Source organism: Girardinichthys multiradiatus, chromosome 11 (genome assembly GCF_021462225.1).
Source record: "Girardinichthys multiradiatus isolate DD_20200921_A chromosome 11, DD_fGirMul_XY1, whole genome shotgun sequence".
NCBI classification, from domain to species: Eukaryota; Metazoa; Chordata; class Actinopteri; order Cyprinodontiformes; family Goodeidae; genus Girardinichthys; species Girardinichthys multiradiatus.
The window spans coordinates 573,587-579,618 of record NC_061804.1 but is presented as its reverse complement, the minus strand read 5'-3'; positions in this window follow the sequence as shown (position 1 = coordinate 579,618).

The following is a 6,032-nucleotide window of genomic DNA, read 5'->3' as shown; positions in this document are numbered from 1 at the left end:
AGCTTCTTGACCACCTCGGTGACTACAGCCAGGGAAATGAATGAGCCCCAAGTCTCTGCTTCCTCCAAGGAAGGCTTGATGGCCTCAAGGCCGACCACTAGTCCTTCCCCATGGCTGAGTTTTTGACTCTGTTCTTTAGGTGATAGAAGGCCGACCTGTGAAGAACCTTGAGACGACATGTGTTGTGAATTGGCGCTATATAAATAAAACTGAATTGAATTGACCGTGGCAAATAAGGCACGAGCATTATTAATGTTTTTGCTCATGATCTCAGAGAAGGTGTCAGGATTCTGGAGACATCCAGATTGTGTTTCAACAAACTTCAACTAAACTGTTCTTGTTTTCTGAGTGTCTCTGCATGTGGGTTAAGTTGGTAATAAGAACCTTGACAGAAGAAAGATTCTCTTGCATTTTTCAGTTGTAGGTTATATCTGTATAGTCTCTCTTTATAGATAATATAGTGAACCTGGAGTCCAGTCTTTCTCCACCTGCGTTCAGCTTTTCAACACTCCTTTATTTTCTCTTCTGACTGGTGGAGCATTTCTCCATGGAGACATTTTCTTCACAGAAACGATTTTCACTTTAATTGGAGCAATTGAATCAATGATGTCTGAGATTTTAGAATGAAAGTTATCTACCAGCTCATCTACAGTGTTACAGGGCAAAGTGGAGGTAGAAGAGTAAATCTGGTTAAAGGTTTCAGCAGCACCATCCTTAAAGATGTGTTTTCTTATCATGTCTCTTTGACAAACTGAGTCATTGCAGATGATGCTTTCAAAAATAACAGAATAGTGGTCAAATAGAGAAACATCAGTTACAGACACCTTGGAAATGTTTAGACCCTTAGTGATGATCAAGTCCAAAATATGTCCCTGTTTGTGCGTTTGCTGTTTAACATGTTGAGTCAAACCAACATTTCTAAGAGTGTCACATAGATCTATTGGACTTCTGTCTTCAGGATTGTCCATGTGAATGTTGAAGTCTCCCACAATAATTAAACAGTCATAATCAACACATATCACAGATAAAAGTTCATTAAAATCACTGATAAAGTTTGTTTTGGACTTAGGAGGCCTGTAAATATTCAAGAACATTGTTCGGACCGGGCTCTTTACCTGGAGAGCCAAATATTCAAAAGAGTCAAATTTGCCCAGAAATACTTTTTTACCCTCTAATAAATCTTTAAACAAAGTGGCCCCTCCACCTTTTCTTTGCTGTCTGCTCTCACAAAGAAAATTGTAGTTCGGAGGCGTCGCCTCTATCAGAATGGGAGCTTCATTAAATTCATGTAAACATGTTTCTAGGTGACGGTTCAAGGAGGTCCTAGAGGCTATGTTGTCTGGGGCCTAAATGCCCCTGGTAGGGTCTCCCATGGCAAACAGGCTCTAGGTGATGGGTCAGACAAAGAGTGGTTCAAGAACCCCTCATGAAGAACAAAATATCGAGGCACGTGACGTCGCCCGGTACGGCAGAGCCGGGGTCCCACCCTGGAGCCAGGCCTGGGGTCGGGACTCGTCGGAGAGCGCCTGGTGGCCGGGTTGCTCCTCGCGGGACCCGGCTGGGCCAAGCCAGACCGAGAGACGCAAGGCCATCCCCCAGTGGGCCCACCACCTGCAGGGGGAACCGTGAGGGACCGGTGCAAAGAGGATTGGGTGGCGGACGAAGGTGGAGACCTCAGCGGCCCGATCCCCGGATGCTTAGGCTGGCTCTAGGGATGTGGAATGTCACTTCGCTGGGGGGGAAGGAGCCTGAGCTTGTGCAGGAGGTCGAGAGATATCGACTAGAAATAGTCGGGCTTGCCTCCACGCACAGCGTGGGCTCTGGAACCCATCTCCTTGAGAGGGGTTGGACTCTCCTCTACTCTGGAGTGGCCCACGGGGAGAGGCGGCGGGCTGGTGTGGGTTTGCTTGTTGCCCCCCAGCTCAGCCGTCTCGTGTTGGGGTTTACCCCAGTGGATGAGAGGGTCGTATCCCTGCGCCTTTGGGTTGGGGAGAGGTCTCTGACTATCATTCCGACCTACGGGCCGAGTGGTAGTGCGGAGTACCCGGCCTTCTTGGCGTCCCTGTCGGGGGTGCTGGATAGTGCCCCTCCTGGGGTCTCCATTATTCTGCTGCGGGACTTCAACGCCCACGTGGGGAACGACAGTGACACCTGGAGAGGCGTGATCGGGAGGAATGGCCTCCCCGATCTGAATCCGGGTGGTGTTTTATTATTGGACTTCTGTGCTAGTTACGGATTGTCCATAATGAACACCATGTTCAAACATAAGGGTGTCCATCAGTGCACTTGGCACCAGGACACCCTAGGCAGGAGGTCGATGATCGACTTTGTTGTCGTATCATCAGACCTTCAGCCGCATGTTTTGGACACTCGGGTGAAGAGAGGGGCTGAGCTGTCCACGGATCATCACCTGGTGGTGAGTTGGATCCGCTGGAGGAGGAGAAAGCCAGACAGACTTGGCAGGCCCAAGCGCATAGTGAGGGTCTGCTGGGAACGCCTGGCGGAGCCCTCGGCCAGGGATGTATTCAACTCCCACCTCAAGGAGAGCTTCGACCAGATCCCGGGGGATGTTGGAGACATAGAGTCCGAGTGGACCATGTTCTCCGCATCTATTGTCGATGCTGCTGCCCATAGCTGCTGCCGTAAGATCCGCGGTGCCTGTCGTGGCGGCAATCCCAGAACCCGGTGGTGGACATTGGCAGTAAAGGATGCTGTTAAGCTGAAGAAGGAGTCCTATCGGCTGTGGTTGGCTTGTGGGACTCCTGAGGCGGCCGACGCGTACCGTGAGGCCAAACGTGCTGCGGCCCGGGCTGTGGCAGAGGCAAAAACTCGGGCCTGGGAAGAGTTCGGTGAGGCCATGGAGAAGGACTACCGGTTGGCCTCGAAGCGATTCTGGCAAACCGTCCGGCGCCTCAGGAGGGGGAAGCAGTGCTTTGCCAACACTGTTTATAGTGGGGGCAGGAGACTGCTGACCTCGAATGAGGACATTATCGGGCGGTGGAAGGAGTACTTCGAGGATCTCCTCAATCCTGCCATCGCGCATTCCGTGGTGGAAACAGAGGCTGGGGACTCGGGGTTGGACTCTTTCATCACCCAGGCTGAAGTCACCGAGGTGGTTAAAAAGCTCTGCGGTGGCAAGGCTTCGGGGGTGGATGAGATCTGCCCTGAGTACCTCAAGTCTCTGGATGTTGTAGGGCTGTCATGGTTGACACGCCTCTTCAACATTGCGTGGTGGTCGGGGACAGTGCCTCTGGACTGGCAGACTGGGGTGGTGGTCCCCCTTTATAAGAAGGGGGACCGGAGGGTGTGTTCCAACTACAGGGGGATCACACTCCTCAGCCTCCCTGGTAAGGCCTACGCCAGGGTATTGGAGAGGAGAGTCCGGCCGATAGTCCATCCTCGGCTTCAGGAGGAACAGTGTGGTTTTCGTCCCAGCCGTGGAACACTGGACCAGCTCTATACCCTCTACAGGGTACTTGAGGGTTCATGGTAGTTTGCCCAACCGGTTCACATGTGTTTTGTGGACCTGGATAAGGCATTCAACTGTGTCCCTCGTGATGCCCTGTGGGGGGTGCTCCAGGAGTATAGAATCGGGGGCCCTTTATTAGGGACCATCCGGTCCCTGTACGAGCGGAGCATGAGTTTGGTCCGCATTGCCGGCACTAAGTCGGACCTGTTCCCGGTGCATGTTGGACTCCGGCAGGACTGCCCTTTGTCGCCAGTCCTGTTCATAACTTTTATGGACAGGATTTCTAGACGCAGCCAAGGGCCGGAGGGGGTCTGGTTTGGGGACCAGTGGATTTCGTCTCTTCTTTTTGCGGATGACGTGGTCCTGCTGGCCCCCTCTAGCCAAGATCTACAGCATGCGCTGGGGCGGTTCGCAGCCGAGTGTGAAGCGGCTGGGATGAGGATCAGCTCCTCCAAGTCCGAGGCCATGGTACTCGACCGGAAAAGGGTGGATTGTCCTCTTCAGGTTGGAGGGGAGTTCCTGCCTCAAGTGGAGGAGTTTAAGTATCTCGGGGTCTTGTTCACAAGTGAGGGAAGAATGGAGCGGGAGATCGACAGACGGATCGGTGCGGCTGCCACAGTAATAGGGTCGCTGTGCCGGTCCGTTGTGGTGTAGAGAGAGCTGAGCCGAAAAGCAAAGCTCTCAATTTACTGGTCGGTCTACATTCCTACCCTCACCTATGGCCATGAACTTTGGGTCATGACCGAAAGAACGAGATCTCGGATACAAGCGGCTGAAATTAGCTTCCTCCGTAGGGTGGCCGGGCACTCCCTTAGAGATAGGGTGAGGAGCTCGGCCATCTGGGAGGAGCTCGGAGTAGAGCTGCTGCTCCTCCACATTGAGAGGAGGAGAGGAGCCAGTTGAGGTGGCTCGGGCATCTATACCGGATGCCTCCTGGACGCCTTCCTCGGGAGGTGTTCCAGGCACGTCCCACCAGGAGGAGGCCCAACGGACGGCCCAGGACACGCTGGAGGGACTATGTCTCTCGGCTGGCCTGGGAACGCCTTGAGCTCCCCCTGGAGGAGCTGGAGGAGGTGTCTGGAGAGAGGGACGTCTGGGCGTCTCTGCAGAGTCTGCTGCCCCCGCGACCCGGTCGTGGATAAGCGGAAGACGACGAACGAACGATGTTTCTGTTAAAAACATAACATCAAGATCGTGGTCAGTGATGAAGTCATTGATTAAAAATGATTTTCCTGACAGAGATCTAATGTTCAATAAAGTCAGTTTATATGACTTAGTTGCTGATATTAACTCTGTGTCTGGTTGTACCTGACAGTTTATGGCTTTTGTTGATTGTTTATTACTGTCTCTTATCCTTTTAGCTTTGGAGGAGGTAATGCTGCAAGTCACCGACTGGATGCAATCTGCTGGGTTTCCTTAGATAGAAAAACTTTTAACCAATTGAAATAATAAACTGAATCTGATTGCACTGTTTGATAGTTAGGATTAATTGGAATGGATGTACCTTGAAAATGGAAATGAGCAAATGAGCAAAATGCCGCCCGAAACGCGTATCCTTGTATCTATGATATGGATCATGGATACAAGTGGCTAAAATAAGCATCCTCCAGAGGTTGGCCTTGAGATGACATGTGTTAATAATGAAATAAATAAATAAAAACTAAATTGAAACGAATTATGCGACGGTTAAGCAAATAAGGAAAATCTGACCGAAACGCACTAGCCACAGAGACAGCAGCATCCATGAAAAAGGATGAAGTATGGGGTTGCTCTGGAAGTTAACAAGGGGTTCAGGTCAGTTCAGCCCACCCCATTCAGAATGTGATGGGCTACATTACATCGGTCTTCATCAATAGAGTCAAGGATCCATCTCAGGTTAGAGAGCTGCTGCAGAAGATCACCAGGATGGAGGAATCTGGTTATTTTTTAATGTGTTGTCTTGGTATTTCAGACATACTACAAGGAGAAGCTGGTTGCCTACATAAGTAAATATGTCCATAGCTACATTTATTTCAGAAGGCAAGTTTAAATTTTCAATCAACGTTCTCTGCATCTAATGAAACAGGTCAACTATTTTTATTTTGGATGTAGTCTGTTGTTATTTGAACATCCTCCCACATGTTCAAAAACTTGACTGTTAGATGGATGGATGGAGATCAGTACCTGAATCAGAACCAGAACCAGAACCAGAATGGATGTAGAGGCTGTTTACCAGTGCCAGGATTGGTGTTGGGTCATTTACGGTTTATATCAGTTTACTGCAGACGGTTAATCAGTTCTCTAAAGGTTAATCTGATGATTTTAATGTGGAACCTCATATGATTAATGCGCAGTTCTGTTAATTATCAGGTGAGACAGCAAACCCAATCAGAACAAACTGATCATTCTGGATAATCAGCACCTCCATCCTGAAGAAGGTAAATAAATAATAAATCAGGTCACTGCTTGTTTAAAACACATTTACATCAGAAGGTATTAATGTAGCCACCTGTCAGTTTATTGTTCGTAAGCTCCGCCCCCGACCTTCAACAGCCATTCAGAAGCCTGTCCGTCTGCGGTCCTT